The sequence below is a fragment of the Cotesia glomerata genome, linkage group LG1 (assembly GCF_020080835.1).
Source record: "Cotesia glomerata isolate CgM1 linkage group LG1, MPM_Cglom_v2.3, whole genome shotgun sequence".
NCBI lineage: Eukaryota > Metazoa > Arthropoda > Insecta > Hymenoptera > Braconidae > Cotesia > Cotesia glomerata.
The window spans coordinates 8,789,440-8,817,433 of NC_058158.1; the positions used below are offsets into that span (position 1 = coordinate 8,789,440).

Consider the following 27,994-nt stretch of genomic DNA (forward strand, 5'->3'; position numbering starts at 1 on the left):
AAAAACAACTTTCAAAAACTTCTTTATTTATGGCCAATTATTTTTAAATTATCCTCAAATTCGGTCCTTTTGAAGCATTAATTTAACCTTGATAAAATTAACTTTAATTGTTAATTAAAATTGTTTATCATAAAAAAACAGCTCGGCTGTTTAAATTCTTTACTTAAATAATGCAGTAGAATAAAAAATAGCTTTGCATTAAGGGAATTATTTTTTAATATCACACAAAAAGAAAAATTTCTTGACTGGAGAACAAAATTCTTGGCTCAAGAAAATTTTCGGGTGCCTGAAGGAAGATTGAAGTTGTGTTGGCTGAAGTAAAAATTTTTCTTGAAATTCTATTCTTGGTGGAAGTTATTTATTCTTAATTCAAATTATCATAAATACTTGATACAATAAATTTTTATATTTGTTCAAGATTTTTAGATACTTTAGGGAAGCAGCGCCACCTACTTCAGCTGAGAAAAAAATTTTCTCACCTTGAGAAAATTTTTCTCTTGAATATTTGATATCCATTTTATATTATTTTAGCGTGCAATTATACATATTGAATGAAAAAAAAATGATGAAATATTATTTGATCTTGCCATTTGACATGTTAATCAAGAAAAATATTAATGAAAATTAACTTCTATCTTTATATTTAATTTTTTGGAGCAAGAGACTGAATTTTCTCAAAACAACAAGATTTTCTGGACTTAAATAAATTTTCTTGGATCAAGATACGTATTTCTTAAAGCAAAAGAATTAATTTTGTTGGAATAAGTGAAATTTCTTGTATCAAAAAAAAATTTTTTTTTCACTTAAGAAAATAATTAGGAAGAAAAATATTTTCTTGACTCAAGTAAACCTTTTTTTCTGTGCATGCGTATTAACAAAAAATATTTAATGATATCTAAGTGGAAATAGTACAGGGTAGGATTTGTATAACGATCAATATAATAACCCTGAGACTATTACAGTTACTAGCATAAAATCGTAAAATACCTTTGTGATAAAAATCAAAAAGACATTTCACTGAATTAGTTCTATATTTTTATTGGCCTTTAAAAAATTTTTTACAACATTTTAATCTTTCAAACTCATTGTTTATTTATGGACTGTATATTTATCCACCTTACGCTTTAGTAAGTAAATAAAATTAGTTTAAAAATAATCAAAACCGTGACAGTAATAAAATTAAAAAAATATCGTTTTATTACATTCAAACTAACTTTTTTTCTTATCAACATTTAAATCTTTTCCTCCTTCTCACCCCCTGATACTATCCTGCAAAATGTGCTGGTGTTCCCATAGCAGCATTGACCGCTTCTATTAATATACCACTCTATCATGCTCTATATACTTATAACCACGACTATACTGCCTCTTTTCTACCCTTGTCGAGCTCACTTTTGCTCTTGACGTGACGCGGAACGGTTTTTAAGTCAACTCGTTCATTTCATGAACGGAAATTGAAATTATTCAATCTCCGAATAAAAAGAAAAAAATCAATAATTAAATGGAAGTATTTTAATCAAAATTATAAGTTAACTTAAATTATTAAACGCTTCATCGATCGGTTCTTGGAAATTCTTCCTTCCGTAGAATAACAAAGTAGAAGAATAATATTAAGGGAAAGTTTTACAAGTTTATAACTTTTTGATCCTTATGGTCAAGCCAAAAGTTTTATGCTCGACAAATTAGAGCACGCATACTTTGCATCTGACTGAAATAGTATGAGGGAACTAGTCTTGAGTTATGTTACACTTTAAATAGTTTAATTTAAATTTTTTGCGCGTGCTTATGAGTTTTTTTTTATCATAAATTTATATAAAAAATATTTTTTTAACAAATAAGTAAATAATAATAATGACGAGCTAAAAAAACTCTGACTAATACTTGACTTTTCCATTTACTGTATTTAAACTTAAAGAGTCATTAAAAATTAAATAATAAATCCAAGCCTTTTGAAAATAATTTGTCTCCACGAAAAGCTAAAAAAACTCATATTAATTTTTAATCTTTATAGGTAAAATTTTTCCAAAGGCTGTAGTTTAAATCTATATTATTAAGAGAATAAGAAAAATTTTGTTTCCAGGATATTCATAGGATCAAATCGGGTTTTTTAGTGATATTTAGTGTCATTACAAAGATCTTGGCTTGAATTTGTGCCTTTTCAAGGTTTTATTTCATTTTTACCGATAATCAATTTATTATGATGAGTATTTAGGCTGCATTCGAAAATGCTCTATCTCTAGATACATAATTAAGAAATAACCTTGTATCTTGTGAAATATTGACATTTTTAAAGATATAAGCTCATCCTGATGTTACACTCATCGAGACCTTTCATTTGAGTACCCACATCAATTTTTCATATATTTCATATATTTATATATATGAATATATGAAAAATATATGAAAATGCATGTGGGTACTCAAATGAAAGCTCTTGATAATTATAACATTGGGATGAGCTTGTATCTTTAAAAACGTCAGTAGTTAAGAAAGCACAGTGCAATTTAACAGATATCTTGTGAATTATTGACATTTTCAAAAATATAAACTCACTCCGATATTACACTCATCAAGACCTTTCATTTGAGTACCTACATCAATTTTTCATATATTTCATATATTTATATATATTAATATATGAGGAATATATCAAAATACATGTGGGTACTCAAATGAACGCTCTTGATGAGTGTAACATAGGGATGAACTTATATCTTTAAAAACGTCAATAGTTAAAAAAAGTACAGGGCAACTTAACATATTTAAGAAATGACCTTGTATCTCTTGAAATATTGACATTTTTAAACATATAAGTTCATTCTGATATTACACTCATCGAGACCTTTCATTTGAGTACCCACATTAATTTTTCATATATTTATATATATATTATATATATTTTGAGACACTGCAAAATGTCCCGATTTTATCAGCCTGGCGAACTACCACCCGAAATTTCCGTTACCGACACTAGCTAAAATAATGTGTAGTCCCCGTGACGTCACAAGACGACACGAGGAGGGGAAAATCAGCTACGAACCTCAAAACCTGATTGATCGACACTTCGATCTATCCCCCGGTGTCAACCACCACGTTTGATTTTTTTTAGTCAATTTACTACTATACCACTCTATTACCACTATTAGGTGATTACTCACCAAAATTTATAAAACTTACTACTAAAACCTACTAAAATTCTATTAACAGTTTAATACTAATTATCAGAAATATTTTATATTAAGGTAAAAGCCCCAATAGATGATCACGTACCAGTATATGATCACTCCATGTATTTGTATATCTATATTCACAAATATAGGTATACAAATACATGGAGTGATCATATACTGGTACATGATCATATATTGGGGCTTTTACCTTACTTCTATTAATTTTATTATTTTGGATTAGGTGATTATTCACCACGTTTATTATTATTATTCAATTATTTATAACATTAAGTTTAATTATTCTATCCCTACAAGTATTTTGTTAAATTGCGTTACCGAAATACTACAAGTTTATATTTAAAGTGTTAATTTGGTGTAATAAAGTTAAGTTTGTTATAATCTTTATCGCCAATCACTATTAATTATTGAAAATACCAACATCTCTTTACCACGACTATCTACAACCTGCCAAAGGGTCAGTCAAGGACGAAGGGTCATCGTTGCAGTTAAAATTTGTAAGTAACTAAGACAAGTTAACTGGCACGCGTAAGAACTTCTGTCTAAATTAATAAAATCATTCAAAGACAAAGACATTCATTGGTTCGACGGAGCGGAATATCCCAGAGCAGCGAATCCCATTTTTTAGAAGTTTAGGCGATTATTTTCTTATCCGTGAGGTCTAATGGCCTAAATAATTAAATTTTTTAAATCAAATAAAAATTTAGTGTTTCAATGTATATATGAAAATGCATGTGTACTGATAGAAGGATTTAGTTCTATTTAATAAGATTTAGTAACAGATACTAATTGATTTAGTAACAAACCTTTCATTACTAAATATTTAATAATAAGTACTAAATCATTTATTAAAGCCCATTTAGTTCCATCAAATAAATATTTAGTAGTATTTAACAAATGATTTATTGGTATTCAATAAATCGTTTATTAGTATCAAAGAAATTAATTTTTTAACTAATTTTAGCGTGTAACTTAACTTTATAACTTAAAATAAATGAAAATAATTGAAATAAACAATTTTAAGTAAAAATATAAGGTATTATAAAGAAAAGAATCTCATTAAATTATTTTTTTTTTGTTTGAGACATTTATAAAATTTAAAATTAAACAAGTTTTTAACATATCAATAATAGACAAATTGAAAAATGTAAACTAAACTCCACTGAGAAAAGACATAAATAGAAGTTATTTATTGGGAGTATGTGTGTTTGTAAAGGTTTAATAAATCTCCCAAAATCGAGCTGAATAAATTAATCTAAGTCAGTGAATAGGTTATGTATCACATAAACATTGGAATTAAAGCATAGCCACACAGAAAGAAAGGTTCACTTGAGCCAAGAAAATATTTTTCTTCATAATTATTTACTTGGGCGAAAAAAAATTTTTTTTTTGACACAAGAAATTTCACTTATTCCAACAAATCAATTCCCTTGCTTCAAGAAATACGTTTCTTGATCCAAGACAATTTATTTAAGTCAAGAAAATTTTCTTGTTTTGAGAAAATTTCTCTCTTGCTCCAAAAAATTAAGTTCTTGACAGAAGTAAATTTTCTTGTCTTGAGAAAATTTTTTTCTTGCTCCAAAAAATTAAATATCTTGATAGTAAATTTTCATTAATATTTATATTGACCAACATCTCAAGACAAGAAATTTTTTTCTCAGCTGAAGTAGGTGGCGCTGCTTCCCTAAAGTATCTAAAAATCTTGATCAAATATAAAAATTTCTTGTTTCAAGTATTTATGATAATTTTAATTAAAAAAAAATTTCAAGAAAAATTTTTACTTCAGCCAAGACAACTTCGGTCTTCCTTCGGACGACCGAAAATTTACTTGAGCCAAGAATTTTGTTCTCCAGTCAAGAAATCTTTCTTTCTGTGCATCTACCGACAATACTTACCAAATAAATATTTAGTACCTGCTACTAAATATTATTTGGTGGAACTAAATATTTATTTCCATGTAATAAGGCTTTGTTCATATAAAGAAATCATTTATTAAACTCTAACAAATAATATTGATGGGTACAAAATATTTTTTTCTCCCAAATAAATGAATAAAAATTTTGTTACTAAATTAGTTTACTACTCCGTACTAAATCCTTCTATCAGTGTGGGTACTCAAATGAAAGCTCTTGATGAGTGTAACATCGGGATGAGCTTATATTTTTAAAAACGTCAATATTTAAAAAAGTACAGTGCAATTTAACAAAAGTCATTATTTAATAAAGCAAAATTTTAATTTTCCATAGTTCACAAGTCACGGTAGTCATATAGTCGTGTAGTCATATAGTCATAAAATTTATTAAAATACCACTCCAGAAATAGACATTAAAATTAAAAATAATTAACCAGTATTGATATTGATGTTGATAATAAAATTACGATGTTTGTGTCATAGCAACGTGGTAATAAAATTACGACACTATTATGCTCTATTATTAGAAAATGAGGATTCACAGTCGCCGCGCCGACTGCAAGAGACGAGAATCTAGTCTCTCAGGTCACGATAAACGAGTTCCTTTATTGAGAATGTTAAGATACATATCGCGTTTATCTTCTCTCTTCCTACTCTATTAATATTGCCGTTTAATTAAATTTATTTTATATTTATCATTTTCTTATCTCGCAAATAAGTTAATGCATATAATATATATTAGAACTTGATGTTAACTTTTTATTTAATCTTTTTCATTACACGAAGTACAAGGGTACGTATTAATAATCACAAATACATATTAGAATTATTTATCGCCTTACAGATATTGATTTTTAAAAAATTTTTCAAGAATAATTCTTTAACGTTATCTTTCTACACTTATTTAATGACGAAATGCTAACTTAGAATATATAATTGAAACCTATTTTTGTCTTCAATTTTAATTTACAGCATATATTATATTTTATGTGAAGTTTAACTACAATTTATCATTAAAGTAAACAATCCGACACTTGCCATATTGAAGTTGTGAATTTAATATAATATTACGTTATAACTTTAAATTATACGATGAAATAAAATTGTATAGTTTAAAGTAAAGAGAATTTCTCTCAAGTTATAATAATAATAATAATAATCAATATTTTTAATCTCATGCAATATTTATAAAATAATTACAACAATAATAATAAAAAATTGATATAGTATGAACAAATAATACTGAAATTAAAGTAGAAAAAAAAATTTGCTGAAAAATTTAACAAATTAATATTTTTTAAAAGCATATAAATATTTTACCTTGACTGTGAAAGTTACTTCAGAAATATATGATTATATTATAATTATTTGTTTAAATGTTTGAGATATTTGGTTAATAGCGATCATTAATCACGTGCCTTAGCTAAATATTAATCATTAATTTAAGTGACTTACGCCTACTCTAGATTTTCTATCAGTAGAAATATTAAAATACATAAAAGCGTGTACAAAATAGTACGAGCCTTGAGAATATTTTTGGCAAGCTTATTTATTTTCGTAGTTGCTGTTTTCCAAGAATCACCAATTGGCTGACTAAATTTCTTTGAGTTTAAAAGCTCTCACTGGTCTATTACATTCTTCATTTATTATTTTAAAAAAATATTAAAAATTTTTAAAATTTATTATTTAAAAAAAATTAATTTTTATCTTAGTTTAAAAAAATTAATTTTTTTCTTAATTAAAAAAAAATTGGTCCTATACAACACAAGTCGCGTTTTTTTAAATTTGAACCCTTAAAAATTCGCGTTATTAAAGAAGAAAATAAATATCAGTAAAACAATATTAAAATATCTCGAGATTTGTTACGGTGACATTAATACGACAAAAATATCCTATACGGCATGATATAATATCTCGAGAGAACTTTTATCAGCGAGATACTCTGTTTCGACAGCTGAATAGAAGAGGATAAATAGACAATAAAGACTATATTATATATTTATGAAATAAAATATGACACAATACAGTCTTAGGGGTAAAATTATTGTGTCTTGAGAGACATTAAGGGAAAATATATAACAACAAGATGATAAAATATAAGGTATACTTATAGCTTGAATCTATTCGAGTCCTGGCTCTGGTATAATGCCAATTCTATTTTCTCATGCGAAGGCGGGTACTCATTGTGCTGCGCTAATTTTGTTGTATGTTAGTGTATTGCTGTTTAATACGACAGTGGGTGACAACTGATGGGCTTTTATTGCTAAACACACCCTCTATTTTTTTTTCTTTTCTATGTTCTTTTATTGATTTTCCAAAAATACATTTCACTTTAATATTTATTTGTATAATCTAATATACTGAATTATTATTTTTATAACGATAAATAGTGGAAAAAAATATTACTAATATCACTGAGCTTTAAAAATTACACAGAAAGAAAAATTTCTTGACTGGAGAACAAAATTCTTGGCTTAAGAAAATTTTCGGCTGCTTGAACGAAGACCAAAGTTGTGTTGGTCGAAGTAAAAATTTTTCTTTAAATTCTATTCTTGGTAGAAGTCATTTTTTCTTAATTCAAATTATCGTAAATACTTGATACAATAATTTTTTATATTTGATCAAGATTTTTAAATACTTTAGGGAAGCAGCGCCACCTACTTCATATAAACTTAATACTTTATTTAAACATAATACTTCATATACTTCAAATAAACATTTGACATGTTTATCAATAAAAATATTAATGAAAATTTATTTTTATCTTTATATTTAATTTTTTGGAGCAAGAGAGAAATTTTCTCAAGAGAAGAAAATTTACTTCTATCAAGAACTAAATTTTTTGGAGCAAGAGGCTGAATTTTCTCAAAACAACAAGATTTTCTTGACTTAAATAAATTTACTTGGATCAAGAAACGTATTTCTTAAAACGAGAGAATTAATTTTGTTGGAATAAGTGAAATTTCTTGTGTCAAAAAAATATTTTTGCCTGAAAGAAGACCGAAGTTGTGTTGGCCGAAGTAAAAAGTTTTATTGAAATTCTATTCTTGGTGGAAGTCATTTTTTCTTAATTCAAATTATCATAAATACTTGATGCAATAAATTTTTATATTTGATCAAGATTTTAAGATACTTTAGGGACGCAGCGCCACCTACTTCAGCTGAGAAAAAAATTTTCTCACCTTGAGAAAATTTTTCTCTTAAATATTTTATACCCAATTTATATTATTTTAGCGTGCAATTATACATAAGGTAAAAGCCCCAATTATTGACGGGGGTCTAAATATTGACACCCTAAATTATTTTTAAATATATTAAATTATCTGTAATAAGAATAACGATCAAATAAATTTTTATTAAATTCTAATTAATTAAAAAATTGAAAAAAATCACATTCAGTTCAAAATATTAAATATTAATTATTAAAAAAAAATAAAGTTAGCACCAGTTCATCAAATCAGCTTACGAGCGTCTATTTTCTTAACAACTTTGGTTAGAAAAGCATTTTTTTTTAACTGCCGAGTTTAAATTAATTTTTTCATGTAATTATATGATCTATTTTTTTTTTCAATTAGCAATATATGAAATATTTATAAAATTAAATAATCGAAATTAATTGTATGCTTTACGATATTTAAATAATGGGAGTCAATAACTAGTTCATAATTTTTATGGTGAATCCCATATTGACAGCCAGTCGACAGCGCTATGACGCCTTTTTTTTTTTAAGTATAAAATACGTTATATACACGATTATATTCAAAGCTTTTAACTGTCAAATAACTCGGCGTGTTTTAGTGTTAAATAAGTTTTTAAATAAATTGCTATATTTTTCATAATAATTATTCATTCATAGAAATTATTATTAATTAACTTTAATAATATTGATTACTTTATATCAAGTTTTTGATATTTAAATAACAATATAACCAAATGATTCGACGCATGTGCAGTAGGGGCGTCAATAATTGGGGTTACGGTACGTCAATAGTTAGATCAATCACTTTTTTAACCCGTCAATAATTGGTGTATCCAGATCATATATTTAATTATTTAAAATTAATTAGTAAATATCACTGATTATCATTTTAAAAAAAGAAATTGATTAGTTAAAACATTACTGAAGACATTACCACAAACAAAATTCATCGATATTTATATTTGATTGCTTAAAAAAAATGAAATCATAACTTTGTCTCTTATAGCGTCAATAATTGGGGCTTTTACCTTATTTAATGAAAAAAAATGATTCAATATTATTTGATCTTCCCATTTGACATGTTTATCAATAAAAATATTAATGAAAGTGTACTTCTATCTTTATATTTAATTTTTTGGAGCAAGAGAGAAATTTTCTCAAAACAACAAGATTTCCTTGACTTAAATTAATTTTCTTGGATCAAGATTCGTATTTCTTAAAGCAAGAGAATTAATTTTGTTGGAATAAGTAAAATTTCTTGTGTCAAAAAAAATTTTTTTTTTCATTCAAGAAAATAATAAGGAAGAAAAATATTTTCTTGGCTCAAGTGAACCTTCTTTTCTGTGTAATTTAAAAAATCACGAGTAATTTTTTCAGAGAACTAATAGTAGAGAAAAAAAATCAGTAAGTAGAAAAAATAATCCTAATTAATGAAAATAATTATATAAATGATAAAACACTTCGAATGACACGATCATTGAATAAAACATAAATATTAATTATCCAGGTAAACATAAATAATGATATATTATTTATACAGTATGACATAAAGCAGAGCTTTTAGTAACTGGCAATTACGGCAGAGTACAGGTCGAATAAAAAATTTGGCACAGTTAGACAACGGAATAAACTCACAGAAGCCATGCCACAATATCACTTCTAGCATATGCGTTCTGCCAAATTTCGGGGTTAACTGACAGGTTGTTTTACTCTGTTTTATCTGCCAATCATCCGCATTTTGATTTTCCCCTGCAATGAGCAACGTTTCTACTCCCCTAATTAAACGTCAGTCCACAATTACCATCAATATGTTCAATGTATATTTATATTACAGCCGTAGAGTCTAATGATAAGGAATATTCAACCCCAAATTTATATTAATAAACTCTTTAAGTTAAAAAATGGGATTGCGCAAGTAAATACACTTGAGTAATTACCCTACATAAGCCACTGCAATTCCTCAAAGATTTGTTAGCAAATACTCCCCGGACTATTTCTGAGCCAATTATTGACATAAGACGCCCGAGGCTTACAAGGGTTTACTTTCCCTTTTATTATTAAATTTTGTCAGTGTTTCTAAAACATTAGCTTTAAAAATAAGACTTGAGAAAGTAAAAATACATTTTAAGCACTCAGTTAATCGAATTTGAGCAACAATAAAATCAATAATCCGCTCAGATAAATAAAAGACAAGGATATAGTACATGATAGTTCTTGTTTGTATAGTAAAGGTCATTAGGAAGAAGTATAAAAAGTATTATGTTTAAAAATAGAAAGTCGATAAGAGAAGCAAAAAGAGGAGATCCAATAAGATGACTCGCGAACTCTATTTATAGTAAAACCACCCTTTCAAATCTCCTTACCCCTCATCCCACGAAAATCTCTCGAGTTATAAATAGAACTCGACCCCGCGCTTATGTGCGATTCTAGCTTCATCAACCTCGGTGGCAACCAGCTGGTGGTAGAATCTGACGCATTTACAGCGCAATTCCACACTCATACTCAGATTCACATGTCTGTATATGTGTATTATATTAACCGTCGACTACCTCGATGGATTTCAATTTTACATGCAAATAGACGTGAGGGAAGAGAATTTAAAAGATATAACATAAGTTAATTGACAACTTGTTCTGATGGATCTGGGTGTAATCAAATTTAATTGAGCTTCAGTATATACAATTACGAACGAATTACAGTTCTGCCAAGTCTTGATCTCAATAAAGTATTTTTTTTTTTTTGGTATTGTTAGTGTTATTATTTATTATAAATAATTTGATTAATGGTTTTACGGTAATTGACAAATTGATGTCGTTAGGAAGAAAGCCAAAATAGAGATTATTAAATTTATGACAGTAAGAACAGATGTAATTGAGTGGCGTAAATACCTGTAAGATTAATAGTGCCTTTTGATTAAAGTTTGTGTGAAAGAGAAAGAAGGAAGGAGAGTATGTGTTGAGGTAATTGAGTCACCTGAGTCAGCTCGTAATCTCCGGTGGTTTCATCCCACGCGGATTGCTTTTGTACTTGTCATCGTTGTCTTTGTACTCTTGTTGCTCTATCGGGCAAGTTGTAACAAGGGTCTTCGACGTGCTGAACTCTGAGTCAGAAAATGGCGCCATACTGACACGAGGCGCCACTATATACTTACTTGAGACTTTTAGGCTTTTAATTCTTTTCTTCTTTTAATTTTTGCTGGTTTAAACAACTTGGATTTGACAAATCTCCAGACGACTAGACAGTTTAGACTATCAATTAAAAGTCACGTTTTTATTTTTGTCTCACTTTTCGTTATTTCTTGTGCTTGTATTTGATGTAATTACATTGTAGATTTTAATTTTGAATTATACTACTGGTACTAGTTAATTTAGTTTAAAATTTAGGCATTGTTATTATTTATTTTTAATTATAATTTGGTGATCTGGCCTTGGCATAAATAAAATATCTATCGATATTTTAAGGATTCATGGAATTGTAAATTATTATATAAAAAAATTTAAACCTTCTAATAAATTTTTGAACATTGTTTAAAATTATCCTAAATAGTTTCTACACAAAAAAAATTTCTCAAAATTAATAGACATAAATCTTATAAATTGAATAAACCCAGTATATTTTTTATAAAAATTTCACGAGTTGAAACAAGAATAAATTTTCGCTACCCTCTTTCTATTCCCATCAAGAACAATTTATCAAATAGAGAGACGAAAAATAATTGCGAGAAAACAACCTGCTACTATATCTACACTATCGATCTCTGGGAAATAATACTGGTCAAATAAGCATTTTCATAAATTTTACGAGTTTAACTGAGACAAGTTGACGCTAGAAATAATGTGTCGACAATTTATACGATGTTTACTTGGTTTTTTGCTCATCCGCGATTTAACTGGCGCCGAATGTATTTTTGGAATTAATATTAATTACTCGTCACTCAGGATTACTCATGCCTATTTTTTTAAGAACCAGATCCATATTAAAACAGATCGCATAATTACTTGATATTCTAATAAATGAATACTAGCAACCTTGCAGTCACTATGTGACTGTACTTTCTTAAATATTGAAGTTTATAAAGATATAAGTTCATTCTGATGTTACACTCATCAAGAGCTTACATTTGAGTACCCACATGCATTTTTGATATATTTCTCATATATACATATATATTAATATATGAAAAATTGATGTGGGTATTTAAATGAAAGGTATAAATGAGTTTAATGTCGGAATGAGCTTATATCTTTAAAAATATCAATAGTTCTCAAGATACAAGGTCGTTTCTTAATTATGTTAAATTGCACTGTACTTTCTTAACTATTGACGTTTTTAAAGAAATAAGCTCATCCCGATGTTACACTCATCAAGACCTTTCATTTAAGTACCCACATTGATTTTTCATATATTTCATATATTTATATATATTATATATATGTATATATAAAAAATATATCAAAAATGCATGTGGGTACTCAAATGAAAGCTCTTGATGAGTGTAACATCGAGATGAGCTTATATCTTAAAAATATATATTATATATATATGTATATATGAGAAATATATAAAAAAATTGATGTGGGTACTCAAATGAAAGGTCTCGATGAGTGTAACATCGGGATGAGCTTATATCTTCAAAAATGTCAATAGTTCACAAGATACAAGGTTATTTCTTAATTATGTGTTTAGAGATACATTTTTGAATGCAGCCTAAATACTTATCAGAATAAATTGACTATCGGTGAGAATGATATGAAACCTTGATAAGGCACTAATTAAAATCAAGACCTTTGCAATGACACTAAATTTCACTAAAAAAGCTAATTTTATCATATGACTATCCCGGACACAGAATTTTTCTTATTCTCTTAATAATATAGATTAAAATTCTACTAAAATTTCCTCTTGAATATCAAACGAGGAGAAGATGAGTTCAGTAAAATATTTATTATATTGTGACATTTAAAATGTTGTGATAATAAAAGTGGGATAAACTTGAGGCTGTACCTGTCAATAAATAAAATAAAAAATAAAAAGTTTGTAAACATGAAATAAATACACCCTGTTAGGATTACATGTTTACATATTGTAAAAATACCGATTTTAAATCCATCTCAAAGAAAGCGTTTGAGCTTGCATGAAATATGTTGCTTCTCTGAGGCAAGTGGCACTATTAATACTTAAATGTTCTTTCTCTCTGTGAAGTCAAGTTCATGACAACCTCCCCTTTATACTTTGGTGCTGATGTCTCATCGGGTATGAGCTAGTTGAGTCACTCTAATTTTCGCGGCTCGTAATATTTAAGCGCGACATTAAATAATCAAAAGCCATCAGAGTTTACTCTGGCTTTCAATCATCTTTTATCTGAGGTCCTCTTTTGAAATAATTATTTAAGTGTCTCGGCTTTTTTTGAGTGCTTGAAAAAATTTTTAAACCAAAAAACACAATAAAATTTCTTTTGTTACCAATTAAATTTATAATATATTTAAATCATATAAAACTTAGAATTTTAAAAGCAATTTAAATTTAAAATTTTTACTAAATGTTAAAAAAATGATTGGAATAGTTATTATGAAGCTGAGTTCCATTTAACGTGACCTCAAATGACCTAGATTTCAAAGGAGACACATAAAGTAATAAAACGTTTTAATCGTATTTGCATACTATAAATAAAGATTAGTATTTACCATTTTTTATAATCTTTTTTTTTTATTTTATTTTTCTTCAAGTTATTTTTATGTAATATATATTATATATTTTAATTAAAATAGTTTAATTTTTATTTTTTTAAATAGTAAAATTTTTTTAAAAATCTCTTCTATATTTTAAAGTTTAAAAATTTTTCTAGATGTTAATTTTTTATTTATTAAAATATTCATTGCATAACAAACAATATATTAAATTTATTATATATCTAGTGAGGATTTTATTCAAATCTGTAGAAAAGAATCAAACCTGAATTTCATCGTCACAAACATCAGTGAATATTAATGCTTGTTTTTACACGTGCAGACGTTTATTTTTGTCTGTATTTTTAGATCCGATATTTTCGAACGGGTCGTCACTATTTTTGAAATATTCTTTAGTGTGTTATAGTGTCTATATATACAAATATATATTTTTAATATCTATCTATACACACATTAATTTTGCTAAATTTTTAAATAAAAAAAAAATAGTTTTAATATTAAATAAAAGGCCGTTCGGCAGCTGAAATGGAAGTAGATTTCTCAAATAAAAGAAAAAAATTGTTTTTTATAAAATAAAATTAATAATAATATGTAACATAACTCATTAATTAAAGAAAAATTAAATAATTAATTTAAAACTATTTAGAATTAATTTTGTTCAAAATAAACATTTGCTGGTTTTAGTACAACAATAGTGTGAATTCAGTAAGTAGAATTCTAATATCGACTTATTGAAAATGTTTCTATTTAATATTAAATTACAACCATCAAACCAAACAAAACGACTGCAAGAGTAAAATTTCATTGAAACGGACTCAGAATAGATATTTTTTAGTCTAGAAATATATTTAAACATGTAAATTAAAGCTTATTTTCTGAAATTTTATATGTATTTTACAGAATTCAAATATTTCGACGCGTTTTGAAGGAAAAACGGTAAAAATATGGAATTTTCGAATTATCAAAATTTTAAAGTGCTGTAATTTCTAAACTAATTAACCGATTTGGCTCAAATTTAAAATTGATCTTCATAATCGTTCATAGAATTAGTATGTTGAGTTTCATTGAAATCCCTAAATAATTGTAGACGCTATCGTGCTGACAAGCCCCGCGTTATATCGTATATACATATAAATATATATACATATATAAACTTTTGAACCATATGTATTTTCTGACTTAGCTCGTCGAGTGAAATCGGAATACAGCAAAATTTTTCAAAAGTTGCATCATGAGGACAAATACAATTCATAGAATAAAAAAATTTTGCGTCATTTCGTCAAAAAATTTTGTGTTAAATATTTAACACTTTTTTATGTAAATTTAAAATTTATTGTGTTAAATTAACACAAAAAAGTGTAAAATTGACACAAAAAAATGTTAAATATTTAACATACAAATTTTTAAAATAAAATTTTTTGACGCATTGACGTAAAATTTTTTACTGTGTAGTTAGACTTTTATGAAATCTACTAAAAAAAAGCATCATTACATATGAAATGTTTAGAAGCAATAGAAAAATTTTTTCTTACACTTTAAACGACTTGGTATAAAAACTCACCCTTATTTTTCATAAAAGTAAGTCTCGCATAATTTTTTTATTTTGTTTTTTCTAAAAGAGTACAAAGTATTTTTACCACGACCTCACGCTGAGAGCAGACGTCTTTTAATGCATTTATAATATTTTTTTTTAGTAAAGAATACAATTTTTTATAAAACTATTTTAAGCTCGGCAAAAAAATTAAGCGATTTAGACGTATTTAAACGTACATATCCTATAAATACTATAGGATAAAAATAAAAAATCAATAACGTCTTTATTTAATACAAATCTAATAAAATTAATTGTCATGTAATATAAATTAAAATTGAATATAACAGTAAGCTTATTTTATAACTTTATTATTATCAACAACGTAACACCGTTGTGATAATTGTAGTCCATCCACGTACCGGTTTTGCAACTTATTTGGTTAGTCAATTAAAATTGACTAAAATAGTCTTACATAGTATCCTTTAAATAAGCATAGTAGATACGTAACAAAATAAAGTCGTAATTAACTGACGATGTTTTAAATTTAAAATAGATCTATCTAAATTTATTTTAAAACTATACAATCATTCTTATAGATCTAAGATATAAATAAATTTATAATTATATAAACTATACATACTAGTATGCTCTTAAAAAAAAAAATCTTGACTTAATATTAACCAGAAAAGTTATAAATAATTTATTGAGTTATATTTATATTTTTTGTCCAGTATTTTTAATTTATTAGCCTAAAACTAAAAGTGAAAGTCATACATTTAATCTTATACACACACAATAACCTCTTTTATTATTGTTATTTTTGTTTCAGGTAAGTGGAGTTTTTCTACCAATGTCTGATGTGAGAGTTACACAAGTGTAACAGGGTTAATAGCATGAAATAAAACTGACAAGGATAGAACGAGTTTTAACGTTAAAAAAAAACAATTAAGCCGAAAAAAGGTAAATAAATAAAATATACACACAGAAAAAAAGGTTCACTTGAGCCAAGGAAATTTTTTTCTTCTTAATTATTTTCTTGAGGGAAAAAAAAATTTTTTTGACAAGAAATTTCACTTATTCCAACAAAATTAATTATCTTGCTTTAAGAAATACGTATCTTGATCCAAGAAAATTTATTTAAGACAAAATAATCTTGTTTTGAGAAAATTCAGCCTCGAAGCTCCAAAAAATTTAGTTCTTGATAGAAGTAAATTTTCTTGTCTTGAGAAAATTTCTCTCTTGCTCCAAAAAATTAAATATAAAGAAAGAAGTAAATTTTCATTAATATTTTTATTGATTAACATGTCAAATGGAAGGATCAAATAATATTGAATCATTTTTTTTCATTCGATACGTATAATTGCACGCCAAAATAATATAAAATGGATATCATATATTCAAGAGAAAAATTTTCTCAAGTCGAGAAAATTTTTTTCTCAGCTGAAGTAAGTGGCGCTGCTTCCCTAAAGTATCTAAAAATCTTGATCAAATATAAAAATTTATTGTGTCATTTATGATAATTTGAATTGAGAAAAAATGACTTCCACCAAGAGTAGAATTTCTTGAAAAATTTTTACTTCGGTCTTCCTTCAGACAAAAATATTTTTTTGACACAAAAAATTTCACTTATTCCAACAAAATTAACTCTCTTGCTTTAAAAAATACGTATCTTGATCCTAGAAAATTTATTTAATTCAAGAAAATCTTGTTGTTTTGAGAGAATTCAGCCTCTTGCTCCAAAAAATTAAATATAAAGATAGAAGTGAATTTTCATTAATATTTTTATTGATTAACATGTCAAATGGGAAGATCAAATAATATTTCATCATTTTTTTTCATTCAATATATATAATTGCACGCTAAAATATTATAAAAAGGGTATCAAATATTCAAGAGAAAAATTTTCTCAAGGTGGGAAAATTTTTTTCTCAGTTGAAGTAGGTGGCGCTGCTTCCCTAAAGTATCTAAAAATCTTGATCAAATATAAAAATTTATTATGTCAAGTATTTATGATAAGAATTAAGAAAAAATGACTTCCAACAAAAAAAGAATTTCTCGAAAAATTTTTACTTCGGCCAACACAACTTCGGTCTTCCTTCAGGCACCCGAAAATTTTCTTGAGCCAAGAATTTTGTTCTCCAGTCAAGAAATTTTTCTTTCCATGCAGACATTTATCGACGTTTATAAGGATTGAAACATGAGAATAAATTGCTACAGGTAAATTGTATGCTAAAAATAAATCCAATTTATCGAGCGACTTATAAATAGTCTTAATGTGTGTACAAACTGTTTGAGTGAAAAAATTAATAGTGGTTTTTAAAAATAGTTTTTTTAACACTATCATATCGCTTGTAGACAATGTAATACAATATAATATCGTACATTGTACCGAGAAAAGCAAAAAGGGGAACGAACGTATTGTCCGTCTACCCCAACTTATATCGCAATACTTAATTCTCGTTTTTTTTTAAAATGTCCCAGCCGACTCCGCAGAACGTAAATAAATTGTAGACTAACGTATAAATGGGAGCTTCGGCAATGCCATGAAAAGCAGATCAATGAGGGGGCGTTTTAAGGGTGTTCATTCTACGTAGGCGTAATTGTCCGTTGGTTAGCGTGAGCAAAAGCATCGAGTTAGCAGTCTATTTTTATCCGGTATGTTATAATAACCAAGACAAGGGTTTTATTGTCCTTGTTTACTTTTTTATCGGTCTTCCTTTTCTGTTTAATGGCGTCCAATGTATATAACAAGCACCCGACTAGAAATTTCAGTGAGGCAGTGATTTGGTGCAAGTAAGGCATGCCGAATTCCAAACTTGCGGTAAGTGAGGCATCCAAACCAGGCCGAAGTTTGGGATGTAACGCAGTTACGTGGCTCAGCCTAACTTGGCTTCCTGATTAGGCTGCAGTTTGGAAACCACACTTGCTGGTGGTTATCTAAGCCTCATTCGGTCCGAATTTGGCTATCTAAGTAGGCAGCATTTCGGAAACCAAATTCGCAAGGAAGAATCCAAATTTAATTCTTTTTGGGTTTTTAGCTTTTTTATTATCAAGTGAAAATTAATAATAACAAATGCTTATTTTTTTTATCTACTTTTACTATTTTAAGTATAAATATGAAATTTAGGACCAAATTTTTCAAATATTTCGTGAATAAAAAAAAAACAAAGTTTTTTTACTTTTATTTAATATTATTTTCTATTATTTAATTTTAGTTTTTCGGTAATTTTTTATTTTTTGGAGCGTTTTTTTATATGAAGAAGTTCTTTTGATTGGTAGATTTGATAAGTCAAGGGGGAAGGAGATGATGTAGGAGTTAGATACATTAGTCACACATAACACTTAACTTTACTTCACACTCGCCTTGATGGTAATTATTAATTATTAAAAATCGTACATGTCGAACGCGAGACTCGAACACCGTAGCCGACGCACGAGAGCCCTATACCATACCGCGACGCTATGCCGATGATGAGCGACTTCGTGCCTCAAGATACTTATAAGTATGACCAATGTTCGGCTTGCCTAATTTAAAACAAATAAGATTCGAATTGGGGTAGCCTAAGTTCGGAAAGCCAAGTTCGCTCCAATCTGGCAAAACTCAGGTTATCGTTACTTGAAACCAGTTCGGCATTCCCATGATATATCAGACTTAAGGAATCCATGAGACTTTTCTAGTTACGTCCAAGTTTGGCAAGCCGAACTCCAGCAATTATTTATGGTTACCGTTATTACAAATCAATCCGGCATTTCCATAATATGCCGGACTTCGGCAATGCCACACAGTTTCAGGATCACAACCAAATTTGGAATATTTTCGGCATGCTAATTTTCGTTCTGCCTATCTTGGTTTTTATGAGGCGCAACTTAGGCAGGCCTGAATTAGGCAAACCAAACTTGTCCCTCACTAATTCTTCGACATTCCTCACTACAATTTCTAGTCGGGAGTTTGACATACTATTAGTAAGCCTGATTTGCATGAAGTTACGGTTACCGAAGTTTGGTTTGCCAAACTTAGTCATAGCTTGGAAAACTAACGGCAGTCCAAAATTTGACATACTATTGGCATGCCTGACTTGCATGAAATCACAGTTACCGAAGATTTGCCGAAGTTTGGTTTGCCAAACTTAGTCATAGCTTGGAAAACCTACGGCAGTTCGAAGTTTGACATACTATTGGTATGCCTGACTTGTATGAAATCATTGTTACCAAAGATTTGCCGAAGTTCGGTTTGCCGAATTTGGGCGTAGCTTGGAAAAACTACGGCAGTGCTGAACTTTGGCTTACCTATATTGGAATTAATAAGGCGTGAATTAGGCTTGCCAAAGTTCGGAAAGCCAAACGCCCCGAATTGATTGTTCGGCAATGCCTCACGAAATTTCTAGTCGGGCAACAGCACGTAATCATTAATTAATAAGCTACCTTGTAAGTATTTTCTAACTGCTTGGTAATTATTTAATAGATTTCAAAACCCAATGCTGCATAACGCTTATGAATGTACTATTGTACTCCTCTTTATCCGTGTCTTGTGATGATAAATTAACTTCCGGTCTAATGATCTCGGATACGCAAACGTCCCACGGACTTTTCGATAAACATTTTTTTAATCCGTTGTTTTAATTTCTTACAATTAAAATTATTTATTTTTTTTTTTTTTTTTAATTATTCGAGCACTTGTGGTTGATTCTAATCAAGAGTATTTATTTATAATTGAATAATTAGCAAATAAACACGCCAAATTTATTATTTTACTGGGGATAGAGAGCACGGACGGTAATATAACTGCGTCAAACTTAATTTAATTTATTGATTTTGACAACTATTAATTTTATTCTTTAAGATTATTCAAATTAAAATAATTTTATTCGTATAATTAATTTTTAATTATCAAGTAATAAAATTTAATTGTCTTTCGTTAAAAAATTTCTCGGAATTCTTAAGGAATAACTTTTTTTGAAAAAAGTAAACTGTAATAAATAATAGTCGATTTATAATAAGTAATGATCAACTGGAAAAAATTACCATTTCAAACACTAAAATCGTGATTTTAACAATCACATTATAATATTTATCATTTAAATGCTACAATTTATTATTTACATGGAAGAAAATACTATTTCAAACAGTAAAATTCGCTATGTCAAAGTCCAAAATGTTAAAGTATAATAATTAAGAATTTTGACTTTGATATTTATCATTTCGTACCTAAAAAATGATCGCATGATATGTAAAAAATATAAACTACAGTTACTAAATTTTTTATACAAGCAATGTCAATATTCACAAAGTAAAATGGTAAATTTTTCAACGCAACGCTAAAAATCAAATTATAATTATTGATTTGCTTGGACTGGTAAAATATATATTTTAAGAGTAGAATTTTACTGTTTCAAATGTTAAATTTTCCGATTGTGAGACTTTCCCCTTCTCTTCATAGTATAGACTATATATTGAAACGGCGATTTTTACTGTCTGAAACTGAAATTTTTTAAGATCAGAGAGTCGTTATTTACTATAATGACAGCTACTAATCACAGTTTCGATATTAAATTATAAATTGTGGCTTTAACATTTTCTACATTAAGTTTTGTAATATTTACATTTGTGCCACCCTGATGTCCGCTGTACTGTTTTAAACTATAAAAATTAACCGGAATCCGAGTGAATTTTACAGTTTACTTTTTTTCGGGTGACATTTGACATTTGACATTCACAAAAATAGTTGAATTGCATTTTTCCGCTGGATTTTTACTTATAAAACTGATAAATAGTAAACATGTTTGTCGTATTAAATTGCTAGTTGATCAATTTTCATCAAGATCTATTGTCCTCAGAGTCACATTTATTATTTTGCAAAAATAAAAAAAAATGTAGATATTGAGGATAAAAATAAATATACTGTTTATTTATTATGTATAGGAAAAAAAGCAATTTTTTTCTATTTATAAAAAATAAATTACTTCAATAATAATAAAGATTGATAAAGTATTTTTGGAAATCATTTTGTTACGTTGAAAAATTTGATTTGATTAAATCGCACAGCATGATTACTCTCTTGTGAATTTGAGCTCAATATAAACGGTGATAAAAAATATATAATTGCCCGATAACATAAAAAACGAATAAAAAAGTCTTTATCGAAAGCTATTTGACCCACATTGTTTCGATTCAATCATACAATTATATTAATATAGTTTATATTAATAAATAATAAATAGTAATAAAAGATTACGAGTAAGTTAACCAAAAAAAAAATGTATAAATAGTTTTTCCAGTAAATTTTTTTTATTGATCACAGTATTTTGAATTCTATTTATATTTATAAATATCTACTATTACTAAAATCAATCATTGTTGCCTCCAATAAAGTCCAGAAATAAACCTTCGAAAAATAATAATCAGATAAACGCTTACTCGGAAAAAACAATAACAAGGTAATTAACAACATATCCAATTGATTATAGTCTAACTAGTTTTTATTTCGACGTTAACACAGATTAAAGAAAAAAAAAATAATAACCATCAATTACAATATTGTGATTAAGATATATGTTATCAAAATTACAACATATCCAAATGGAATTTTTTCGGCCTCCAATTTTAGATATTTTCATTTCCTAATTAGTGTCGTTGAACATTATATATTATTAACGAGTTTTTATATATTCATGTAATCTATACAATTAAGATAATATATTTCACTTCTTTATTTTTACATCATTTGTATTTTTGCATCATCAGCCATTAGAAAGGTCTTGAAGTGAATTAATGCCTTTTTATAGTTTCAAATAATTTTTTACAATAATTTATTTAATAAAATTTTTAAATTTTAAATTAAAAAATTACTGAGCTTCAAAAATTGTTAAGAAAAACTTCTAATAATTTTTTTATGCTAAAACAATTTTTTTTATACTAAATCATAATTTTTGAATACATAATTTATGTTAGTGCGTGAAGTTTTCAATTTTATAGTAAAAATTCCTTTTATTTCATATTCTCTATTTGTACATAAATTTTTAGTGTTCAAAATTTATTTAAAAACTAGCAACCTTGCAGTCACTATGTGACTGCCATGACTTGTGAACTATAAATAAATAAAATTTTGCTTTATTAAATAATGACTTCGGTTAAATTGCATTGTAGCTTCTTAAATATTGACGTTTTTGAAGATATAAGCTCATCCCGATGTTATACTCATCAAGAGCTTTCATTTGAGTACCCACATGCATTTTGATATATTTTTCATATATACATATATATAATATATATAAATATATGAAAAATTGATGTGAGTACTCAAATGAAAGGTCTCGATGAGTGTAACATCGGGATGAGCTTATATGTTTAAAAATGTCAATAGTTCACAAAATACAAGGTCATTTCTTAATTACGTCAAATTGCACTGTACTTTCTTAAATATTGACGTTTTTGAAGATGTCATCTCATCCCGATGTTACATTCATCAAGAGCTTTCAATTGAGTACCTACATGCATTTTCATTTACTTTTCATATATACATATATATAATATATACAAATATATGAAAAATTGATGTGGGTACTCAAATGAAAGGTCTTGATGAGTGTAACATCGGGATGAGCTTATATGTTTAAAAATGTCAATAGTTCACAAAATACAAGGTCATTTCTTAATTACGTCAAATTGCACTGTACTTTCTTAAATATTGACGTTTTTGAAGATGTCATCTCATCCCGATGTTACATTCATCAAGAGCTTTCAATTGAGTACCCACATCAATTTATCATATATTTTATATATTTATATATATATATTGTTATATGAAAAATATATCAAAATGCACGTGGGTACTTAAATGAAAGGTCTCGATGAGTGTAACATCGGGATGAACTTATATGTTTAAAAATCTCAATAGTTCACAAAATACAAGGTCATTTTTAATTATGTTAAATTGTACTGTACTTTCTTAAATATTGACGTTTTTGAAGATATAAGCTCATCCCGCTGTTACACTCATCAAGAGCTTTCAATTGAGTACCCACATGCATTTTCATATACTTTTCATATATACATATATATAATATATACAAATATATGAAAAATTGATGTGGGTACTCAAATGGAAGGTCTTAATGAGTATAATATCAGGATGAGCTTATATGTTTAAAAATGTCAATAGTTCACAAAATACAAGGTCATTTCTTAATTACGTCAAATTGCACTGTACTTTCTTAAATATTGACGTTTTTGAAGATGTCATCTCATCCCGATGTTACATTCATCAAGAGCTTTCAATTGAGTACCCACATCAATTTATCATATATTTTATATATTTATATATATATTGTTATATGAAAAATATATCAAAATGCACGTGGGTACTTAAATGAAAGGTCTCGATGAGTGTAACATCGGGATGAGCTTATATCTTAAAAAATGTCAATAGTTTACAAGATTCAAGGTGATTTCTCAATTAGGTATCTAGAAATAGAGCATTTTTGAATGCAGCCTAAATACTTATCATAATAAATTGACTATCGGTAAGAATAAAATGAAACCTTAAAAAGGCACAAATTCAAGTCAAGACCTTTACAATGACACTAAATTTCACTAAATAAACCGATTTTATCATATGACTATCCTGGAGACAACATTTTTCTTATTCTCTAAATAATATAGATTAAATTTAAGTATTACAATTAAATTTTTCATTAATTACCACAAAAACTAAATGAACAGTCCAGCGATCGAATCTTAAATAAAAAAAGGAAAAAAATCAGACAAACTGAAAGTATATAGCTGCGCTTTAATAAAATATGTCTGAGATAATATATCCAGCATTCGGTACAGTGTCCTCTGTATACTTATTTAACCACTTGCACACCATAGCACGTACCCGACTTGATTGTAAACGACAGAACTACTGTACAGTACCATTACCATTACATACATTACATACCGGCGTAACGGAGTGGAAAGAGGTACGAGGTAAGCGGCAGGATTATATAGCTATACTATTGTATAGATCCATGCAATACACACTGATACCACACAGACAAAGTAACAACGTGGATGCAACAATGCGAAAGATCTAAAAATAGAGTTGAAAGTTGCTAACCGCGTCCGTTTGGCGGCGCTCTGGTCGGCGCGGCGCGAAAGTTCTACAAGACAGAAAAACGACTCCTCAGTTCTTGTTCGTCACGCGTGTGAAAACGTTCATATTTACGATCCATTAGTGTGCCATTTATAATTATCGTCATGGATTTTTATTACTAATAGTAATCATAACTATCATTAATATCAATAATAACAATAATAACACCCGTTATCTCCTGACAATTGGTTTTGCGATCAATTATATTGATCACTACGCCGATCTGTTTTATTCGTCTTTAATCGATAAATAATTGCCGAGTTAATAAAAAAAAATTTGTCGAAAAATTTTTTAGCTTTTAACAAAAAAAAATCTAAATTCTCCGGTGAATTTGTGTAAGTGATAATAACACCGTGTGATCTACAAGCATTATCTCATTGTCGCGTGTATCTGTTGATATAAGTGTGTACCATATATTTATATGTATATAAATATAACAACTGATGACAGTTTTGTTGGTCAAGACAGTTTGCAATCGTGTGATCTAGTCGCTAATTGGGCTCCTGTGTCCCAAGTGATATTTTTTAGTTTTATTTAACGAAAAATACAAATATTAATTTATTTAATTGATTTATAAAACTTTTCACTCATTTTTTTTATCTAAAACCCTGATTGGCTATAGTTTATGTTCATCTCAGTGAGATTTATGTTTATTTACTCGGATGTTGTGTGACTTTTTTTTTTAGATCAAGACCAGAGTCCAAGGTAAAATTTCCCTCGTTTTAATATATAATGACGTTTATTTATTAACATACTCGAGCTGTAACATCATCTTTTAATTCTTAAAGAGTATCTCAAGTCTTTGGGAGAGTAATTATGATGTGGGACTTGCGCAAACATTTTTTTTTAAATCAAAAAATTTAGCAGTCATTCAAAAATAATTTTTTTTACAAAAAAATTAGCTATAAAAATTTGATAGCATATAATTTTTCTTCTAAATTAAATTTCTAAATTTTTTAAGTCTTCAATTTTAGTAATATTATTTGTCAAAAACTTTAAACACTCCATTTTGTCTATTTTAATTTAATACTCACATATAAATTACGCCGTTAGATGTTCAATAAAATTTTCCGATAATTTAATATTATTTATCAGTGAATAAAAAATATAAAACAGTAAAATTTAAATATGTAGGTGCTAGGTGGAAAATGATGTGGGACTTGCGCAAACATTTATAAAAAACCAAAAATTTAGCAGTCATTCAAAAAAAAATTTTTTTACATAAAAATTAGCTATAAAAATTTTGGCATATAATTTTTCTTTAAAATTAAGTTTATAAATTTTTTTAATGTTCAATATTAGTGATATTATTTGTCAAAAAATTTAAACACTCTATTTTTTTATTTTAATTTAGTACTCGTATATAAATTACGCCGTTAGATGTTCAATAAAATTTTCTGATAATTGAATATAATTTATCAGAATAAAAAATATGGAACACTAAAATTTAAATAGGTGAAAAAAAAAAAAAAATACTTGAAATTATTTTGTTGAATAAACAAGCAAAAGTTAAATATTTTATATTAATATTGGAGCAATATTATTTATTTATTGAAGAGACTTTTTAGACTAAAGCATTTTTCGTTTGAAATTGCCCGGTAGTTATAGTTTCTTTGGAACTGTGTTAATTTGCTATAAGTTTTGCGGCGTACATTGCAAAGGGGAAAAACCTATAGGTCATGAGGAGTAAGAAAAAATATGAGAATAAAGTATTAGTATGTAATATAAAAAGAGTAGGCGAATCAAAGTGCACACGGGGTCGACGTTCCCGGGGCTCGTGCGACCTCGCTTAACGTCGTCGGTGGGTCGTTAAAACGGACCGAGGGAAATGGCTTCGTCGCGAACACCTGTTGTGCGGATTGCCGAGGACGCGGTGTCGACGGTTCGTAATTTTGATCGTTGACAATATTCACCGTGACGCCACTAATGGGTGCCAGGCAAGCCTGAGCCTTTTTTTCATGTCACTGAACACATTTGCTTTTTATTTGTACCTAGTTTTTTTTTATTAATCTATAATTAATTGGTTACTTTTATTTTCATTAATGTAATATTAACATTAAGATTTGTATTCAAGGAAATTTTTTGCTGGCATAATAATTTTTTAATTACCTGATGACTGGAATTGAGAGTAATTTTTAGAGTTTAAATACATATTTATAAACAGTACATATAAGTAATTGAATAAATTATACCTCAGGTACTTAAGACCAATAAAATTTTTTTTTGAGTATAACTTGCATTGCAAGAAAAGTAAATTTTAGTTTAAATGTTTCAATTAAATGTAAAGTAGTTAAAAAAAATTAGTAACATTATAGATAAAAAAATATAGAGTGGTAAAAAAAATTAACTTGATTCAAGAAAAAAATTTGGAACCAAGAAAATAATTAAAATAAATTTTTTTAAGGAGGTATTGCGGCAAATAAAGACACCAATAGGTTATGACTATTGGTTTCTTTCTCACGCACCAGTGCTGCCTTTCTTTACAGACTATCGCTCACTTACTTCCACTCATATAACATATCGAAAGTCGCTAACTTCAAAGATTTTTTATAAAAAAATGAATACCGTTCGTTTATGTTATTTTTGATAAAAAATACTTGTTATAACTTCAATTAAATATTCTGTTTTTCAGAAAAATTCTAAGAAAAGTATGGTTGTTATTCAATAAATGTTCACTCTAACTACGGTCAGGATAGGGAATACATGTTAGATGTACGATTTTCAATTACTAATATTTCGAAAATTACACTGAAAAAGTAAACTGTAAAATTCACTCGGATTCCGGTTAATTTTTATAATTTCAAACAGTACAGCGGATATCGGGGTGGCACAAATGTAAATATTACAAAACTTAATGTAGAAAATGTTAAAGCCACAATTTATAATTTAATATCGAAAATGTGATTAGTAGCTGTCATTATAGTAAATAACGACTCACTGATCTTAAAAAATTACTGTTTCAAACAGTAAAAATTGCCGTTTCAATATATAGTCTATACTATAAGGAGAAGGGGAAGGTCTCACACTCGGAGAATTTAACATTTGAAACAGTAAAAATTCTACTCTTAAAATATATATTTTACCAGTTCAAGCAAATCAATAATTATAGTTTGATTTTTAGCGTTGCGTTTAAAATTTACCATTTTACTTTGTAAATATTGACATTGCTTGTATAAAAAATTTAGTAACTGTAGTTTATATTTTTTACATATCATGCGATCATTTTTTAGGTACGAAATGATAAATATCAGTCAAAATTCTTAATTATTATACTTTAACATTTTGGACTTTCACATAGCAAATATTACTGTTTGAAATAGTATTTTATTCCATGTAAATAA

At 27.5% G+C, this 27,994-nt stretch overlaps 1 protein-coding gene across 5 annotated transcripts in view; it reads left to right on the top strand.

Annotated features, from left to right (window-relative positions):
* Positions 1–27,994, top strand: part of LOC123273887 (histone deacetylase 5) — a 132,521-nt gene that overhangs the window by 24,238 nt on the left and 80,289 nt on the right. For 2 of the 5 annotated variants that reach the window (XM_044741384.1, XM_044741398.1), the window contains exon 1: positions 24,685–25,358. The exons of the other annotated variants lie outside the window; for them this stretch is intronic. The gene's annotated coding sequence lies outside the window, so the exon portion shown is untranslated. Of the gene's footprint in view, positions 1–24,684; positions 25,359–27,994 lie in introns of those variants that run through there. 5 annotated transcript variants of the gene reach the window in all.